This window comes from Chenopodium album, chromosome 1 (assembly GCF_948465745.1).
Source record: "Chenopodium album chromosome 1, dcCheAlbu1.1, whole genome shotgun sequence".
NCBI classification, from domain to species: domain Eukaryota; kingdom Viridiplantae; phylum Streptophyta; class Magnoliopsida; order Caryophyllales; family Amaranthaceae; genus Chenopodium; species Chenopodium album.
Genome location: NC_137834.1, coordinates 55,478,695 through 55,497,808, shown reverse-complemented (window position 1 = coordinate 55,497,808; position 19,114 = coordinate 55,478,695). Strand labels below are relative to the sequence as shown.

Genomic DNA, 19,114 nt, shown 5'->3' with positions numbered 1-19,114 from the left:
AAAAACCAAAAAAAAACCAAAATTGAAATCGAAAAAAAGAAACTAAAAATTCGAAAAAAACAAAATCAAAATCGGAAAAAAAAAAAAACAAATACGAAAAACAAATAGGAAAAAAAACCAAAATCCAAAATAAAATCGAAACCCTAAAAACGAAATCTAAAATAAAAACCAAAATCGAAAATCAAAATCAAAAACCAAAACCAAAATCAAAAACCAAAATTGGTGAATCGAAAACAAAACCAAAATTGGTAAATCGAAAACAAAAACAATTAAAATCGAAAAAAAAAAAGCCAGAACTTGAAAAAAAATCCCAGAAATTGTTGTTGATGTTGATGCCGGTGGTGGTGCTCGAACATTGTGGTGGTGGCGGCGGCTGTTGTTGCGCTAATGAGAGGAGATCGGCTGTCCTCGAGCTTTGGTTGCTGCATATATATGAGAGGAGATCGAAGGGAGTTGAAAGACTAATTAAAGAAGAACGAATAGAGAGAGGAGATCGAAGGAGATGAAAGAAGAACGAAGAGAGAGAGAGGAGAGAGAAGTAGACGAGATGAAATGGGGGAATGGAGGCGGAGAGAAGGAGGAGAGAGAAGTAAAGGAGATGAAATGGGGGAATGGAGGCGGAGGAGATCGAAGCTTATAAGGGTTTTAGGGTTTAAATTTTCCGGTATTTCCTAAAAACCTTGGACCGGTTCAGTGGCACCGGTTCAAACCGGTGCCCTTTGTATTTTTGGCACCGGTTTGAACCTGAACCGGTGCCTTTTCCCTTTGTTTAAAATCCCGCCCAATTTTGGGCCGGTTTTTGGCATCGGTTTGGGCTGAACCGGTGCCATATGGGGGGTGCCAAATGCAATTTTTCTACTAGTGGTAACAGAATATTTTACAGTATATTATCTTAAGTGTTCGTGCACATACATTACAAAATCACAAATTCAATCAAATATATAATCAATATCATTGTTCCAAAAAAATCAATACTAATATTAGTTCATTTATGAATCCAATTAATTACAAATCAAATGATCAAGATAATTGTCAGAATTAATGAAAAACAACGATAAAAGGTAAAAGTAATGATACTCGTTACAGATTCTGTCAAAAAAAAAAAAATAATCAGTAGTAGAAAAAATGCTATTTGTAACGCCCTATTAGTAACTGGCGTATGTTTTGCTAGTTATGAAAGCATCAATAGTAACTAACTAAGATAATGTCAGTTACAAATTTCATGACATTAGTAACCAGCGTAGCAAATGTCAGTTACTAATATGTGGTTTATCATTGCTTGAAGTTTTATTAGTAACTGACTAAATAAATGGCAGTTACAAATATTAAGTCAAAGAAACTTTGACTAAAAAGCTTGTAACTAGCTTACAAATGCCAGTTACAAATATTAAGTGAAAGAAACTTTGACCAAAGTTTTTGTAACTAGCTTACAAACGCCAGTTACAAATACGTCAAAGAAACTTTCACCAAAGTGTTTGTAACTAGCTTACAAACGCCAGTTACAAATAATAAGTCAAAAAAACTTTGACCAAAAAGTTTGTAACTAGCTTATAAACGTCAGTTACAAATATTAAGGTTTTTTTTTTTTTTTTTAAAAGCAACAAATACTAAGTTTCTACTTCCTATTAATTTTGTACTCGTATTTAATTTTCATTTAATTATTTTTTTTACAAGTGTTTAATTTTTATTGAAGGTAGTGTTAAAAACATAAGTACTGGTATGTGTTTTCCCCTTTAACTTCAAGTAGTTTGCTCAAAAAAAAAAAAAAAAAAAAACCTTCAAGTAGTTATCGCTGAAAACAAACAGAAAAAAAACTCTTTAACTTTTTATTGTCTTTGCACTTTCGCTCCAACTGCTCGCGAGAGGTGAGATTCCTTCTTCCTCCTACGGTTTCTCCTTCACTACTCTTCATTCTCCTTCACTGCAACTCACTTCACTGCTCCTCCAACTATGGTTTTTCGAGTTTTGAAAATGAGGTTTTGAGGTATGTAATTTTTCGAATTAGGGTTCTTCTACTTTCGAATTACTGATTTTACATGTAAATTCAAATTGAATATTGTTGTTGTCAAATACTTGATTAATTTTAAATCAAATTGATTTATTAAAAACCAAGAAAATTAGGTTTTGATGAATAATTTCGATTTATTAAAAACCAAGAAAATTAGGTTTTGATGTATAATTTCGATTTAATATAATCGGAGATGTGTTTGTTGGGTGAATTGTCGACCTTGTAAAGTGTTGTAATCGTTAAAGTTTGCTCTTCCAACTTTCCCTTTTTTTTAGGCTACATTCAATGAAGTTTCCTGTCGCTAAGTTTTATTAGATATACCAATTTGTTTGTTCATTCTCAACTAACTTCTCTGGGCAGGATGTATCACTAATTAGACCAACTTGTTTTATTAAGCTCAACATTAGCATGATTTTGGTGGTTTTGCTTCTTTAATTTTTTTGTGTTTAGCAATTTTTGTAATGTTTAATATCACCTCAATTATTAAATATCGTGGAGTATGATTTCTGTTTTTAACACGTGTGTATTTTTGGAGCTAGTGTTGATGTATTAAGAATAGGTTGGGTAGAGTTGCATTTTTTTTTCTTTTGTATATTTTCATGTTGTTCCTAACTGGAGAATGTTAGAAGCAGTTTGAGTGCATGGCAAGCCGCTAGGGGATCTCAAAATATGTTGTGCCCGTCCTAGATCTTTTGAAAGCACTTGGATTTAGGTGGTGGTGTGTACAATTTCTTTCCCCCCTCTCTTATTTTGAGGGGATTAATTCTTATTATAGACCTCACTTAGATGTGTTATTTTAGAACAACAACAATACTTTCAATAATATTTTACATAAACTTATTTGAAGTTTGCCTGGAGTATAGTAATGATCATAATCAACTCTCAACTCCCAAAATAGAAGCCCCTGTACTGCCAATAATACCTCATCTCTGATAATTGATTAGATGTTGTCCCTTATTATTCAATAGCTGAAATACAGAACTGAAATCAGAGCTAAATTTCAAAACTGATTTCAAAGCTGTATTTCATAACTGAATTCAGAACTGAAAATCAGAACTGAAATTATAGCTGAATTTCAGAACTAATTTCAGAGCTGAATTTCAAAATTGAATTCAAAGATGAATTTCAGAACTGAATTCAAAGCTGAATTTCAGAGCTAAATTTCAGAACTGAATTCAGAGCTGAAAATCAGATCTGAAGTTCAGAACTGAAAATCAGAACTGAAATTAGAGCTGAAATTCAGGAATGATAATCAGAACATTATGACAAAGCCTAAACTGCAAAATTTGTTCTATATCGTTGTTCAAAGGTATGTAATATTTCAAATTAGGGTTATTCTAATTTTCCCTTTCTTAATTCTAAAATTACGCCCTATTATTGGAATTGAAATTTGTTTTTCATTAAAGTCGAATACCCTACGATTATGTATGAATTTGATATACTCTAGAATTGTATTTGCTGCTAGGTCTGCTATTTCTTTATTTGATTTGATTTCAGTTTCAAGGAAGGATTTATGTCTTCTGGTACGTGTGATTTTATTTTGATTGAGGTTTAATAGATCAATCAATCAATCAATCAAAGCCTTAATCCCAAAAGTGGGGTCGGCTAACATGAACCAAATTTGATTATTCCGTGTAGTCATCAACATAAATCTTTCTCCTCCATCCCTTACGATCCAAAACTTCATCCTCACGTAAATCCATGCACTTCATATCCTTCCTCACTCCTTCCAACCAAGTCATCTTTGGTCTCCCTCTTCCTCGTTTAATCCCTCCATGGTCCCACTCTTCCACTCTTCGCACCGGTGCACCCTCGGGTCTCCGTCTTACATGTCCAAACCAACGCAGACGATTTTCCCTTAATTTATCTACAATGCCCGCCACACCTACTTTCTTGCGAATAACCTCATTTCTGATTCTATCTCTTAAAGTGTTTCCACACATCCACCTTAACATGCGCATTTCCGTAACCTCCATCTTTTTAATATGCTCTTTCTTAGAAGCCCAACATTCTGTACCATAGAGCAACACTGGTCTTATGGCAGTCCTGTAGAATTTTCCCTTCAACTTTAAGGGAATGCTGCGGTCGCATAACACTCCCGTGGCCGCTCTCCATTTAAGCCACCCTGACTTAATCCTGTTGGTCACGTCTTGATCAATGTCACCATTCTTCTGGATGATCGACCCTAGGTACTTAAAACATTCACTCATGGTCAAATCCTTTCCATCCAAACTCACCACTTCATTGCTTGTCCCCCTCTGAGTGCCAAAACGACATACCAAATATTCAGTCTTACTCCGACTTAGCTTAAACCCTCTAGATTCCAACCTTTGCCTCCATTGCTCCAACTTGACATTAACCCCATCCTTAGTCTCATCCACCAAAACGATATCATCTGCGAACAGCATACACCATGGAACCTCATCTTGAATTGGTCTAGTTAATTCATCTAGAACCGTTGCAAAAAGAAAAGGGCTTAATGCAGACCCTTGATGCAATCCGATTGTAATAGGGAAATCTTTTGTCAACCCTCCGCATGTCCTCACATTTGTTGACACATCCCGATACATATCCTTAACTAGGTCTACATACCTTCGTGGGATACCTTTCTTCAACATTGCCCACCAAAGTATCTCTCTTGGCACCTTGTCATATGCCTTCTCTAAATCAATAAAGACCATATGAAGATCTTTCTTCTTTACCCTATAAAACTCCATCATTTGTCTTATCAAATGGATTGCCTCCATAGTAGATCTCCCAGGCATAAAACCAAATTGGTTATCTGAAATGCTTGTGCATGCCCTCAACCTTTGTTCAATCACCCTTTCCCACAACTTCATAGTATGGCTCATAAGCTTAATTCCTCGATAGTTAGAACAATCTTGAGCGTCTCCTTTGTTTTTATAAACCGGGACCAAGGTGCTCTTCCTCCAATCTTGTGGGATCCTTGTAGCCGTCCATATCTTGTTGAAAAGGTTTGTTAACCAATCAATACCAATCTTACCCAAACACCTCCACACCTCTATCGGTACCCCATCAGGGCCAACCGCCTTCTTAGGTTTCATCTTCCTCAGTGCAATCTCCACCTCTACTCTCCTAATCCTTCGCACATACTCCATGTTGATTTCTTCATCACTCATAGAGGTATCTCCTATCACAACTCCATTACTTCCATTAAATAATTCATCGAAGTACCCCTTCCACCTGTCCTTGATGCCCTCCTCTTGCACTAGGACCATTTGGTTCTTATCTTTGACACACTTCACCATGCCAATATCCTTCCTTGCCTCTTGTCTTCTCTTTGCCATCTTATAAATGATCCTTTCTCCCTCCTTGGAATCAAGCTTTTCATAAACCTCCTGATATGCCTTTTCTTTTGCTTGGCGAACAGCTGCCTTTGCCTTACTCTTAGCCTCCTTATACGCTGCAAAGGTTTCATCACTCCTACATTTTCCTAAGGCTTGATAGCATTCCCTTTTTTGCTTAATTACTGCTTTCACCTCTTCATTCCACCACGAAGTATCTCTCTGTACCGAAGTTCTTCCCCTTACTTCCCCTAAGACCTCTTTGGCCACTCTTAGGAAACAGTTCTTCATTCGTAACCAAGTCATGTCCGGATCCACCTCTCCATCCCAATCCGCTTCTTCAATTACCTTTTCTGTAAAAACCTTAGCTTTTGCATCCCTTAGGGTCCACCATCTTATCCTTGGTTCTTCTTGTCTAACTTTTTTCTTCGCCTTCTCTTTCAGACGAATAGTCATTACCAATAGCCGGTGTTGGGTGACCACACTCTCCCCTGGGATAACCTTACAGTTTATGCAACTTTGTCTATCTATGCTCCTTGTGAGCAGGAAGTCTATTTGAGTTGCATTTGCTCCATTCCGAAAAGTTATCAAGTGTGAATCCCTCTTCTTAAACCAAGTATTAGCCAAAATTAAATCATATGATTGGGCAAAATCCATAATAGCTTCACCACCGGCGTCCCTCTGCCCATACCCAAAGCCTCCATGGACACTCTCATAGCCATCTCGGCTCGCCCCAACGTGCCCATTTAGATCCCCTCCAATATATAACTTCTCTGAGTGGTGGACACCCTGCACCACCTCGTCTAGGTCCTCCCAAAATTGTCGTTTCTCTTCTGCATCTAAACCCACTTGGGGAGCATAAGCACTGATAACATTCACAATCTCCTTGCCACATAGCAACTTCAGCCTTATCAACCTATCGTTCTTCCGATAGACCTCGATCACCTCTTTTGCCAACCTCTCATCGAGAACCACACCAACTCCGTTCCTAGCTCCACCATTCCTTGTTCTGTGGCTCGTTTCTTGCCCAACATACCATACCTTATACCCCAAAACCAAGCCTCGAGCTCCTTCTCCTGTCCATCTTGTCTCTTGGAGGCACATGATGTTCACGCGTCGTCTTTTCATTACTTAGATAAAGGTTCTAATTGGGTACACTAGCCGAGTATGTCAGGCTGTTGTTTTCCTCTTTGAAGCGTGTGTAAATTTGTGTGTGCAAGTTAATTGAGATGTTTATATCGACTGTGAATAACAATTTTCAACATAGTGTTATAGATGTTTCCGGAAATTCACCTAGGAACTTAGAGGTTTCTGTGCTCTTAGAATCGCTTATTTTGTTATAGCTTACATATTTCTTTCTTGTAATGCTGGTGTTGTCTATTTACAGGACCACATCAATTAATTCATTATTTTACTTTCCTGTTTGTATATGATAGACTGAACATTCATTTCACTCCTTACCTTTCTTGGTTCTTTTGATATATGGAAAATGGTTGCTATATTTTAATGTACGCGAGGAGCTGGAAGATCGGTCATCGGTATCTGAGTTATCTGATTATGAATTCCTTGCTGATCTTTTGTCAGCTCAGGGAATTTTATTGATTCTTGATGTATAAAAATTATAGATTGAGTATTCATAAAGCTGCTGTGTATTACGGAATTGAATCAAGATATCATACTAGACAAACAAGCGACTGATTCTAACTATTATTAGTATAAGTTTTATAGCTAGTTGCTGACACTAATACCTTGCTATTGTTGAATTTGTTACACCTGCTGCTACCTATAAGTAGTAAGACTTGTAACAAACTAACAACCATCACTAGATCACTATCCTTGGCAAGATGTGCCTATAATTCGTATCCGAGTACCGGTTAGCACGGTTTATTTAGCATCAAAGCTACTATTAGTGCTTACTGCTCACAATTTAAGTATTAATTTGTGTATTATGGTGATAAATCTTGTCCTCGTTTATTAAAAGTAAACCTTCATTTGACTGAGATTGAACTCTTAATTATTATCACATGAGATGAATGCAGAATTGATAATCAAAACTGAATTCAAAGCCGAATTTCAGATTTGAATGCAGAATTGATAACCAGAACTGAATTCAAAGCTGAAAATCAGACCTCAATTCAGAAGTTAAAATCAAAACTGAATTCAGAGCCGACTTTCAGAACTGAATTCAGAACTGAAAATCAGACCTGAATTCAGAACTGAAAATCAGACCTGAATTCAGAGCTGAAAATCAGACCTGAATTCAGAACTGAAAATCAGAATTGAATTCAGAACTGAAAATCAGACTGAATTCAGAGCTGAAAATCAGACCTGAATTCAAAACTGAAAATCAGAATTGAATTTAGAACTGAAAATCAGATTTGAATTCAGAGCTGAAAATCAGACCTGAATTCAAAGCTGAAAATCAGAATGGAATTCAGAGCTGACTTTCAGAACTGACTGAATTCAGAACTGAGTTAGGATAGATAATTTGTTCAGCGTTGTTTAGTCTTCTTAATTTTAAGTTTGTGGAGTTGGTTGGTATTGTTTGTAGAATTTGCTGTTGGAGTGGTAATATACAATTAGATAAATTAAACAATTTGCAATTAGTTTATTATCATACAAAAAGTCAAAGAACAATTGTTTTAGAATTCTCTCATAAATGGAATTGTTGTGTATTTGTGTGGTAAAGTCTCAATCACATATCAGAAGATCTCTTGGGCCAGAAAATCCTTATTCTTTTATTGTCTGATGAAATTATCTAGTCAGTGTAGAAATTTTTAAGATTTTATGCATACAATAGGTAATTGAAGTACAAGCTGATTTTGGAGGTGTTTAGAAATATTTAAGATGTTACAGGCTGATGTTTTGATTGAGTTTTTCTCTGGATGGAAGCACTTCTAGTTTTTTTCATATAGAAACATGAATTTTAGATGTTGGTTTATTAAGTACTCAATATTCTTGAGTTAAGAATTAAGGTAGGATATTGAGGGCTCAATCTATTAACCTTAGTCAGCATTGCAGCAAAGATGACCAGATATACGGTGCTTGATTAACATTGAAGATTGGTTATTTTTCCTTGTAGAATAGTTTGCAAAGGTGTTGTATGTAGTTTATGAACCTTGCTTGTCTGAAGGCTTGATCTAGGTGCTGGAAAGTAGCGCGAGTTTTGCTATACTATTATGAGTTTTGCTGTTTAACATCTTTCGTTGGCAATCATTATTTCTTGAAAGAAGCTGGATCATGATTGTGGTCATTGGCTAGAAGCGAAGCATTTTGTGCATCCATGTTGAATTTATAAGGTTATAGCTGAACCCTTGTTGTGATTTGTGGGAAGACTTGTAGTTTATTGATCTATGATTGGTTTAAGACAGTTGTAGTGGACTTGTAACTTTCCATAAATTGTTTAATTAAGTTTGGCCTAATCCATGATACTTTTTGGGTGCTAGTAGAACTTCAGATTACAGGCCCAGCAAGTTGACAAGTTATGGCTACTTGGATGCCCAAATTTAGTTGAAAAATTCTAAGTAGTAGGTGTTGGACCTAAAATTCTCATTTACCTTGGGCCTATGCTGATTTTCTTTCACTAGCTGCGTCACTTTGATCATCAAATTCACTCCTTTTCATTTCTACATGTGACACCTATATAGAATCTTACCTAATTTTGCTCTACGAATCTTACCTCTCAATGCTCAACAATGTGGTGGTACCGAATGTGCTTATTATGTGATGAGATATATGTATGAGATATTATCTTTCCATAGCGATTGCAAGGGTAATTTGAAAGAGGTTAGTGTTGAGATATATTACGAGTTTTGGTTGATGTTTTATTTTTATAAAGTATAATATATATACACATATTTTTTTTTTCAGGAGTATTTGGCAAGACTTGCAGCCTACAACGATGTAGAATTGGATGAGATTCGAGAACAATGGGTTAAGTTTTTTAGGCTTAATTTTGTTGAAAGACTAGTTATCTTATTAATCGATGTTATGATATCGCATTTATCTTAATAAAATAATATAACACATTTTTATATGTCTACTTTAATTTTATTTAGCCTATTGGTTATTGTTATTACATTTCTAAATTATAAATCAATGCCTTTTTAATTCAAGTTTAATTGTTTTTTGGAAATTAAAGTATAATTAATTTTTTTGTATTGTATGGTTGTGGATGAATAATTCAAATTGTGTGGAACTATTTAGAGTGTTTGTATTGTATGTTGTGGGTGAATTTAAGTTATATGGAAGTATTTGTAGTACGTGTTTTGTTGGTTGAATTGTAACAAGTTATAACCCATTTGACGATGGGTCGTTTGGTAGGATATACTACCATTTTTGTATTCGAATCAAATATTTTAAAAAAAAATATTTATTAGTAACTGGTGTAATCTAGTGCTAGTTACTAATAGTATTTTTAAAAAAAAATATATATATATATTCGTAACCGGCGTTGATTTGCCGGTTACTAATAATACCCTTATTGTAACCAACGTAACTTAATGCCGGTTACAAATAGTGTGATTTCTTATTTGGAAAATAGACTTTTTGTAACTGGCGTTGGGTTATGCCAGTTACGAATAATACCCTTATTGTAACCGACGTAACTTAATGCCAGTTACAAATAGTGTGATTTCTTACTTGGAAAATAGACTTTTTGTAACTGGCGTTGGGTTATGCCAGTTACGAATAATACATTATTTGTAACTAACATTAGCTGGTTACGAATAATTTTCACTAGTTGTAACGGTGGCATTCGCAACCAACAATGCCAGTTACAAAAAGTCAATTTCACCAGTTACAAATAGCACTTTTTCTACTAGTGAATACTCGTTGCAAAGATTTAAAAAAGAATACATAAAGCGTGTAATTAACAAAAATTAACAAAAAAAAAAAAAAACACATAACAAGGATAATTTTAATTTAATATCCGAAGCATTTACAAGGCAAACGAATTGAATAGTACAATTAATATCTATTTTTTTTTTTTCCAACAAACTCTTTAAAATCCTAGTTTAATTTGTTTTTTGTTGTGAAATAAGGGGGAAAGATGAGATATTGAGAGAAAATTAATCTGTCCATGTTATTTCATAAGATAGGGGTATATATATACATAGAATATTATAAGTAGGGTTTGCTTAGATAAGCATAAACCTTAGATCTAGAATATTCTGGAAACATACAAAGAGGATAATGGATATCCACACAATATTTTCATAACACTCCCCCTTGGATGTCCATTATCGAAGATTGTTCCTCGTTAAAACCTTATTAGGAAAAACCCTGTGGGATAAAAACCTAATGAAGGAAAAAGAGTACAACATTCTTCGTAATACGCTCGAAATGCCGCCTCGTTAAAACCTTACCAGGAAAACCCAATATGGGACAAAAACCATGGTTAAGGGAAAAAGAGTGCAGCGCGTAATTTCTCCCCCTGATGAATACATAGCTTGAGGTCTTCTAATGCAATGAATCCAATATAGTTGAGTGTCTTCAATTCACAAATGACGCAAAATAGTATCATTCCTTGATTTTAATTTCGAGTCTTCCAAATCTTCAAATTTTTACTCAAACAAGTGAGTCTTCATATCACCAAACCTATAACAATAATACATGTGTTTGTCCACATTTCATTCAAAATCTCTGTTCAAAGTTGCCTTAACTATTATACTTATGCCTTCTTCTTGAGGTCGTGAATAATCGAAATTGATGATCATTATAATTTGATTAAACATTCCTTAATAATAATATGGCAACCCATGATATTATTAATGTTGATTTTTCAATCTTGTATGAAATAATAATATAGCACATGTAATTATATACATTGATCGTGGTTCTTCTGGACCATGATAAAACAGTCTCATGCATAAGTATCTTGTTGATTCTTTAGAATATTTATAATTAACACGATAGTTCTCTTTCATATACAAATAGTAATTCTCATTACTAACACTTATATGCTCAAACTTCAGGTTGAGATGTCAATGATTTAGTCACATAGACTTTTCAAGAGTTTGATAGTAATTGCATTATTCAAGAGATAAACTTTGTAGGGCTGGATATTTAAATACGTCGTATATAAGTTCTTCAAGAACTCTTTTTACATGATTCATAACGTGCAATTAAATAAGAGTCATCAATAATTTCATCATAATTATAAGCCCATTGGAATATAAATATCTCTTTCTAGTTTTTCATCAAAATTGTAAATATGTCTTACTATACTTTGAATGATCATTCACATACACCACATTGTAAGAAATTAATACATGCAATATGAGATATATAAAATATGATAACATATTAAACAATATATACAATGAGTAATGCATATAACAACTTCGAACATAGGCAATGAATAATCTAGTAACCTATGACTCACACATGCATATGAACATACATAGGACTCGAAATAATGCAAGACACTGTACAGTGTGGATTTTAAAAATCCATATTTCTTTAGACTTCTGGTCCATGATAAACTTTTATTATTATCATTATGTCGACATTAAAATGAACATATATTCCAGTTCCCTTATTCACTAGTTCATTATATCATGCATATGCATTATTTATCGGCTCCATCATATACCGGTATCATCATATAATTCCTCAAGGTACAATTTTAATTTGCACACTATTTTGACATTGATATCTGAATACTTTTTTCATTGGTACCATCATAATTTTTCTTACATCATAGGCCATCTATTATAATAATTCAGATATCTATACCACTTTTAGGGTATTTCATACATTATAGTATTTATATACTTGTAGGGAATAAATTTCAAGCCTTAATCCCACTAGCTTGAACCCCACTGTGATCATACACTAAAGTACGGTGGCACCCAAAAGGGAAGAAGATAGAGCAAAAGAGTCGCCAACAAGTTTTAGGAACTTGTAAACCGTTCATAGGATGAAGGTTACACCCCTTAACGATCCAAGAGATCGTCAACTCCATAAGGTCTAGAACCAAATAAGGGTTCGGGGATGAAGGTACAAATCCAACCTAAAAGAGATTGAACCTGCCCTAATAATAGGCCTCTACTTTATTCTGATCGTATTCATATGCGCTTTCTAATTAACATACAATCATTAGGATGAACCCTAAACCTGTTTATCTATGTTGGTTGAATATTAATGCACAAATAAACTATTATTGGCGATCACTTGAATTATAATCATAATTAACCCTAAACAAGATTATTAAATATCTTATTAAGCGTGATTACAAGTACAAATTCCCTTTAAACATGCATAAAAGGTGTGATCAAGCAATAACAAAATAAAATATTATATATATCGAGCAACAATAATAATAATCATAATAATAATAATAATCATAAATAAAATAATCATCATCAAAATAATAATAATAATAATAATATTCATAATCATCATAAAGTATAACAATTATAATCATAATCATGTTCATGTTAATATTAAAGCATAATAAAAATAGCAAGGCATGATACTAACAAGATTAATAACAAACCCTAGCATGTCACTAAGCAATAAAAATCAAATATTTAACCCTAACATGATACTAACAATCATAAATATTAGGAAGAACATAGGAAACATCATAACAATCATATTTGATATTAAAATTACCCTAGACATGATACTAGGAATATCATAACAACAATTTAAACATGATTTCTACATCATAATATCAATAAAAACCATTAAGCACTTACTTTGATGCCTCGTACCTCTTTCTAATAACAAAATACACACGTTATTAACTTCAAGGAAAATAATAAACAAAACAATTAAATTAAATAATTGAAAGAGAGATTTGGGACCAAACCCTCAAAAATTAAACCTTTCACGTCTAGGGCGAAGACAACTTCGAATATGGCTAGGTGTTTCTAGATCTTGCGAATGCGGAATTTTGTATGAAAATAAAGTTTAAAGAAAGAAAGAAAGAGATGAATGATTGAGGGAATGAAAGAATTAGAGAATGCTAATTAAAACTGATTGTAGATGAGAACTCGTGAATGAGGAGAATTGGTGAAGATTAGAATTGGTGAAGATTAGTGAATGAAAACGAAGTTTTTAATACGTTATTTATAGATAAAATCAGCCAAAAAGATAAAATAAACAAAATAGAGTCTGACGCAAAAAAAACAGAGCTGGCGCAAACCCTGGCTAACTGGCACTAGGCACCAACACTGGCACCAGGCGCCAGGCCTGGTTCCAGGCGCCAAAGCCAGGGGCCAGGCGCCAAGCCTGGTTTTAACGCGTTTTTGTAAATCAGATAAGTTTGCCGTACTGGAGGATAAAATCATATAATTTCCTCGAAAATGCTATTTGATTTTAATTAAAACTCTGAAAAGTCAAAAGTCAATTTATCAATGCTAATTGAATTAGGAATGAAAAGAACCTTCTAGAAGAATCTATAAGACTAAAACCATTCCTAATTGCATTAGGAATGATAAATCTTATTAGGCTCTCCCCTAGATCATTGGGCCGTATATAAGGCTCAAACCGGGCCCAGTTTAGTAAATTGGTCATAATTTCCTCAATATTCATCGGAATTGGGCTTATAATATATCGTTGGAAAGGTCTTTGCAAGACCCATCCAACTACACTATTATTGGACCCATATCATGGACCAACCAAACTGGATTGACTACTTTCTTAAAATAAGTTTTCAAAAACAGAGAGAAGAGAAAAGAAATTAAAACTTTCCTCAACACTAGACTTTCCACACTTTCACTTCATTCGATTATGATTCGACGCGAAAGGCACTCATCACCGGGTTTGGTTTTGGGGAGACACAAATGGGTGTCTACAATACTATTACACTATTAGAATTAACTGCACTATCTTGCCAAATATCATATCTATTAAACAAATCTTTATTTTGGAACCGACAATATACAACCTACACTTCAGGTGTAGTGATTCAAGTACAATTGACAAGATTTTATCTCAATGTATACACATAATTAATATGACCAAAATGTATCTTCAACGCTATGCAACATGAGTCATACCTGAATACACATCAAATCATAAATCTGCAACATATCTTGATAATGTATATACAAACACTACTAAAATTCGGCCAAATTGCGACCGCCTCTGACGGTCGTTGAAAATAGCAAAAACGGTCGCTAAACATAATTGCGATCGTCAACGGTCGTAACGTGATGGTCGTTATTAACTTGGTCGCAAAAAAACCAAAATTACGACCGCTTGACGGTCGCAATTTTTTTGCGACCATTTTAAATATTTTCAACGACTGTTTTGAAAACGGTCACAAATAAATGTAATTGCGACCGGTATAGTCAGCGGTCGCAAAATTAGATTTAGCGACCGCCTAAAGCCGTCGCTAAAATTAAAAAAAAAACAAAAAAAAAAAAAGAAAATCACCCCCACCCCGTATCCAGCCTCACCAACCCACCACCATTGCCAACCCTATTCACCTTTACCCACCACCACCGTCCACCCTAAATACTACCAGCCACCACGAAAATACCTTCAACCACCACGAAAACACCTCCAACCACCCTGACAACACCTTCAACCACCACGAAAACACCTCCAGCCACCCCGAATTACCACGAAAACACCTCTAGCCACCCCGAATAACCTTGAAAACAACCCCATCCACCACGAAAACTCCAGCCCACCCTGGATTCACACCCCTTTCCCACGAAAACCCAAATCAGCCACCATTAAAGCCACCCATAAACCAAAAATCAAACAAAATAACACGAAAACCCAAAATTTAGCGAAAATCAAATCAAAAAAATAACAAAAATCAAACAATTTCACTTTGAATATCAAACCCTAAAATTAACGAAAATTAACCCACAAAATTATCCAATTAAAATGTACTCGAAAATCAAACCCAAAAATCAAAAAAAAAAAAAACAAAATCAAACCCAAAAAGAAATGAAAATCAACCAAAAACAAAACAAAAATAAACCAAAAACACGAAAACATACCTCAAACTCTGAATTTTACCTAGAATTTGGTTTAATAAGGCCAAATTCGACCATGTAAAGTCTAGATCTAGACTTTTTATGGTCGAATTCGACCTTAAAAACCATGAACTAGTTAACACCACAAAGCTAAGCATCAAACCAACACACCACCAACGCTTCCGGAGAATAAGAGAACGGAAATGGAGGGGAGCAAAACTTGGAACGGAGATGAAGATGTGAAAATGAAGAACAAAAATGGAGAGGAAGGAGAAAGGAAAGAGAAGGAGATGGAACTATGGAGGAAAGTGAACACACATGAGAAAGCAAAAAGAAGAAGAGGAGAAAAAAAAGAAAGAGGCGGAGGCTAAGAGCTGAGAAACTCTTAGGGTTTGGCTCCTTTTATACCATATACTCTTTAAAATAAAAAAATTCCTTTTGCGACCGTTAAAGCGGTCACAAATTATGACATTTACGACCGTCTTTGACGGTCGCAAATTATGACATTTAAGACCGCCTTTGACGGTCGCAGATTATGACATTTACGACCGTCTCTTTGACGGTCGTAGATTACGACATTTGCGACCGACTTTGACGGTCGCAAACGATTTAATTTAATTTAGAATTATTTTTAATTGTTCAAACATCCTAGCAACCGTCTAAAAGGCTAAAAACGGTCGCTAAACGGTCGCAAATTTGCGACCGTTGTTAAAGCAGTCGTAATATTGCGACCGCACAAAAAACGGTCGCAAATTTCATATTTTGCGACCGTTTTACAGACGGTCGTAGAAAAACAGTCGCAATTTAACCGAATTTTAGTAGTGAAAAGTTGGCATATATATAACTTTTCAAACTACCATTATAGGGATCATATTTATTATTTATTTATTTTAATTAATTTTTCCAACTTTTGCTAATTCGTTCTTCTCCCCTTAAGTTGGTAAAATATCTCATTGATAGGGGCATCTTATTATATACCAACTTAGTAGACAAATTTGCATTAATAAAATTCACTTCATTAGGAGGATCACAATCAAAATTTATCTCTTGTGGAGAACAATTTCAATGAAGAATTATTTATTCATTAATATTATATTTCATGTGTATTTATTATTAAATTTTCAATAATATTTTCTCTTTTAGAGATCAATGTCAATGGGGAGACATATGTTGTGCAGTTGTACTTTTTCTTTCTTCTCCTATTTCATATGTGCTGACATATAATAGCCCCAATCAAAAGAATTGTTATATAAGCATAGATCACTTGCTTGTAATTCTAGGTGGTGATCTTCTGGATCTTTAAAGCCTTAAATAATGTATTTGGTGAGCTTCTGGTTCTCTGATAGTTTACAATAATATATACGTTATTTTAGTGAACTTCTGGTCAGCCATTGCTCCTTTATATAAAAAAATCAAAACATATTAAATCTTGAAATTTTCATCAATACAAATTATTATAACTCACAATCCAAATATAACCCAATCTCAATGTTACGTCTTGCCATTCAATTCATTTTATATATTTAACATTGAGAAAGCGTCAGCACATTATCAAATGAAACTTCAGGTTTCCATTACGGGTAATTATTATTAAACCCGGATGGCCTAATTTAATTATCACATCCAATCACTTCTCTAAATTTGAACTCTGGTCAGTTTTCAACACTAGTGATCACTTTATCAAACTTACTTCATGCATGGCTATGAATGTGATGTGATATTAGAACACCAACATGTGTTTCTTTATACAATTAGCAAGACAATCAACTAATATTTTATCCAATAATTACTTATATATACTCTGCTGGAGTTTTAACTATAATCTTGATATATGTTAATCTTGTTGGATATTTCATACTCTTTTGGAGTCTTTTATATAATCATGAGACTCACATATTGATTTTACTAAAAATAATTTTATTCTAGAAAAGTAATGGGATTTATCTTTTCCTCAAATTTGTCATTGTCAATAGTTGCTCCATTCCTTTTCCGAAGGTTCTTATTTATTTATTTATTTATTTTTAATCTATTGGACTACAATGCTTCAGACGTGCTTTAGGTTTCATTATTAACAGATGTTGTCCTATTGGGACAATAATTTTGATTGGAGCATTTACAGCTAGTAATGATCAATGACATTCATTTATTTACATCCATCTTCAGGATGGTGTCATTGTAAATATGTAATATTATGTGGTCGTTTTTATTAATTAAATTATTAACATTGATATTAAAGCAAATGTATGCAATACTGACCATCAATATATCATACAATTCATGTGCAAGGATTATATATAATAACAAAATGGATAATATCTCCCCCTAATCCTTGCATATGGGGATATGCAATAAATCGAAGTTATCCAACAACCTTGAAATCCCTTGCACTTAAACCATAAATTCTTTTGGTAATGTCATGTATCAGGCAAAGAAAAATATTTTTATAAAACTTTTACTTGTTCCTCTTGCTTAATTATATTAATTTTTATATTGAAAATTCTGTAAACTATAGGCATAATACATTCTTCAAGTAATTTGTTCAAAATAGCATGTTTAATTAGTTTACTTATGAACATTTTCCTAAGTTATATATGATCAAGAAAACAACATGCAAATATACTTGTTAATTATTCAATAATTATGAGATTTCTCATTCATTTCCAAAAATGAGGTAATAAGTCTCGAATAACATATATAGGAACACATTAGTTTTGTGAATGGAGAATAATCCAGTCAACATACTTTCAAAACTATTAGACATTTCTAGATTGTTCTAGAAGGTTTCTAACCCATATAAATTTAAGGAACTTCAGGTTCATACACCATGTTAAATTTACTTTCATCCCAATAATCCAATTTCAAGTAGGTACACAATGCTATAATTGGATTTAATACATCGATCAACATAATAAATATACTATATGTGTCATTATAGAGCATATTAAACATGTAAATTAATAGTACACTATTGTTTTACCAATTTTAATAGTCATTATCATTAGCTCATCACAATGCAAACTAAAATTTAAATTCACTGTCAAATAAATACTAGCATGATTTATGGTCAACAATAAATATTCATGTAGTCATTAAAATACGTCTCATGAACACTTCATGCATAGCAGTTAGAACATTTCAACATCAATATCACACTACAGTTAGTATTACCATAAACATTTCAATATATAGCATTTGGTCTCATCATCTTAGTTATCATAGTTATAATCATTATACTTAAATCTGAAAATGATATGTCATTTAAAGAAATATTATATATTCCACCATAACATTTATTCATATATGGATCCCATAAATCACAATATTATCTACAGTATCATATGAAAGATGAATTATTGTATAAAGCTCATACAAAACTACAAATGAATAATCTATATCAAGAAAAATATGATCATGACAGTAGCAGCTATATTATTGAAAAACAATTATTGCTTATACTAGCTAAGTTATAGAAGCTATAGAACTAGGAAATATTAACAAGCTATAGGATATAGCTTGACTAAACAAGAAATCAAAATTTATCAATGTCGAACTAACTAGTAAGAGTTAGTTGTAGAAAATGGATACAGTTGTTGGAGTTGATTGCTCCAACGGCGGCTTGAAAATCCCATATAAGATGTTCCAATTTTAGTTTAATTTCCAACAACAGTACGTTAGAGATTTATTAAATTAGATAGTAACTGCTTGTTAGTGTGAAGATTTGATGAGCCCAAACAAAGCAATGCAATACGACAATACCCACTATAAACTACGAGGCCTCGTCAATAATATAGTCAATTTGCCCTCAAGACTCAAGAGGCTTATACCAATTATACAATTACAATTAAAAAGGATATATA

The 19,114-nt window shown here is 33.6% G+C and overlaps 1 long non-coding RNA gene across 1 annotated transcript; it reads left to right on the top strand.

Moving 5' to 3' along the window:
- The first annotated feature begins 1,706 nt into the window (after window positions 1-1,706).
- LOC145587596 (uncharacterized) lies at window positions 1,707-9,459 on the top strand. The gene is made up of 2 exons (XR_014101331.1): window positions 1,707-1,984; window positions 9,184-9,459. It is a non-coding gene; the product is annotated as an uncharacterized LOC145587596 (long non-coding RNA).
- The last annotated feature ends 9,655 nt before the right edge of the window (window positions 9,460-19,114 follow it).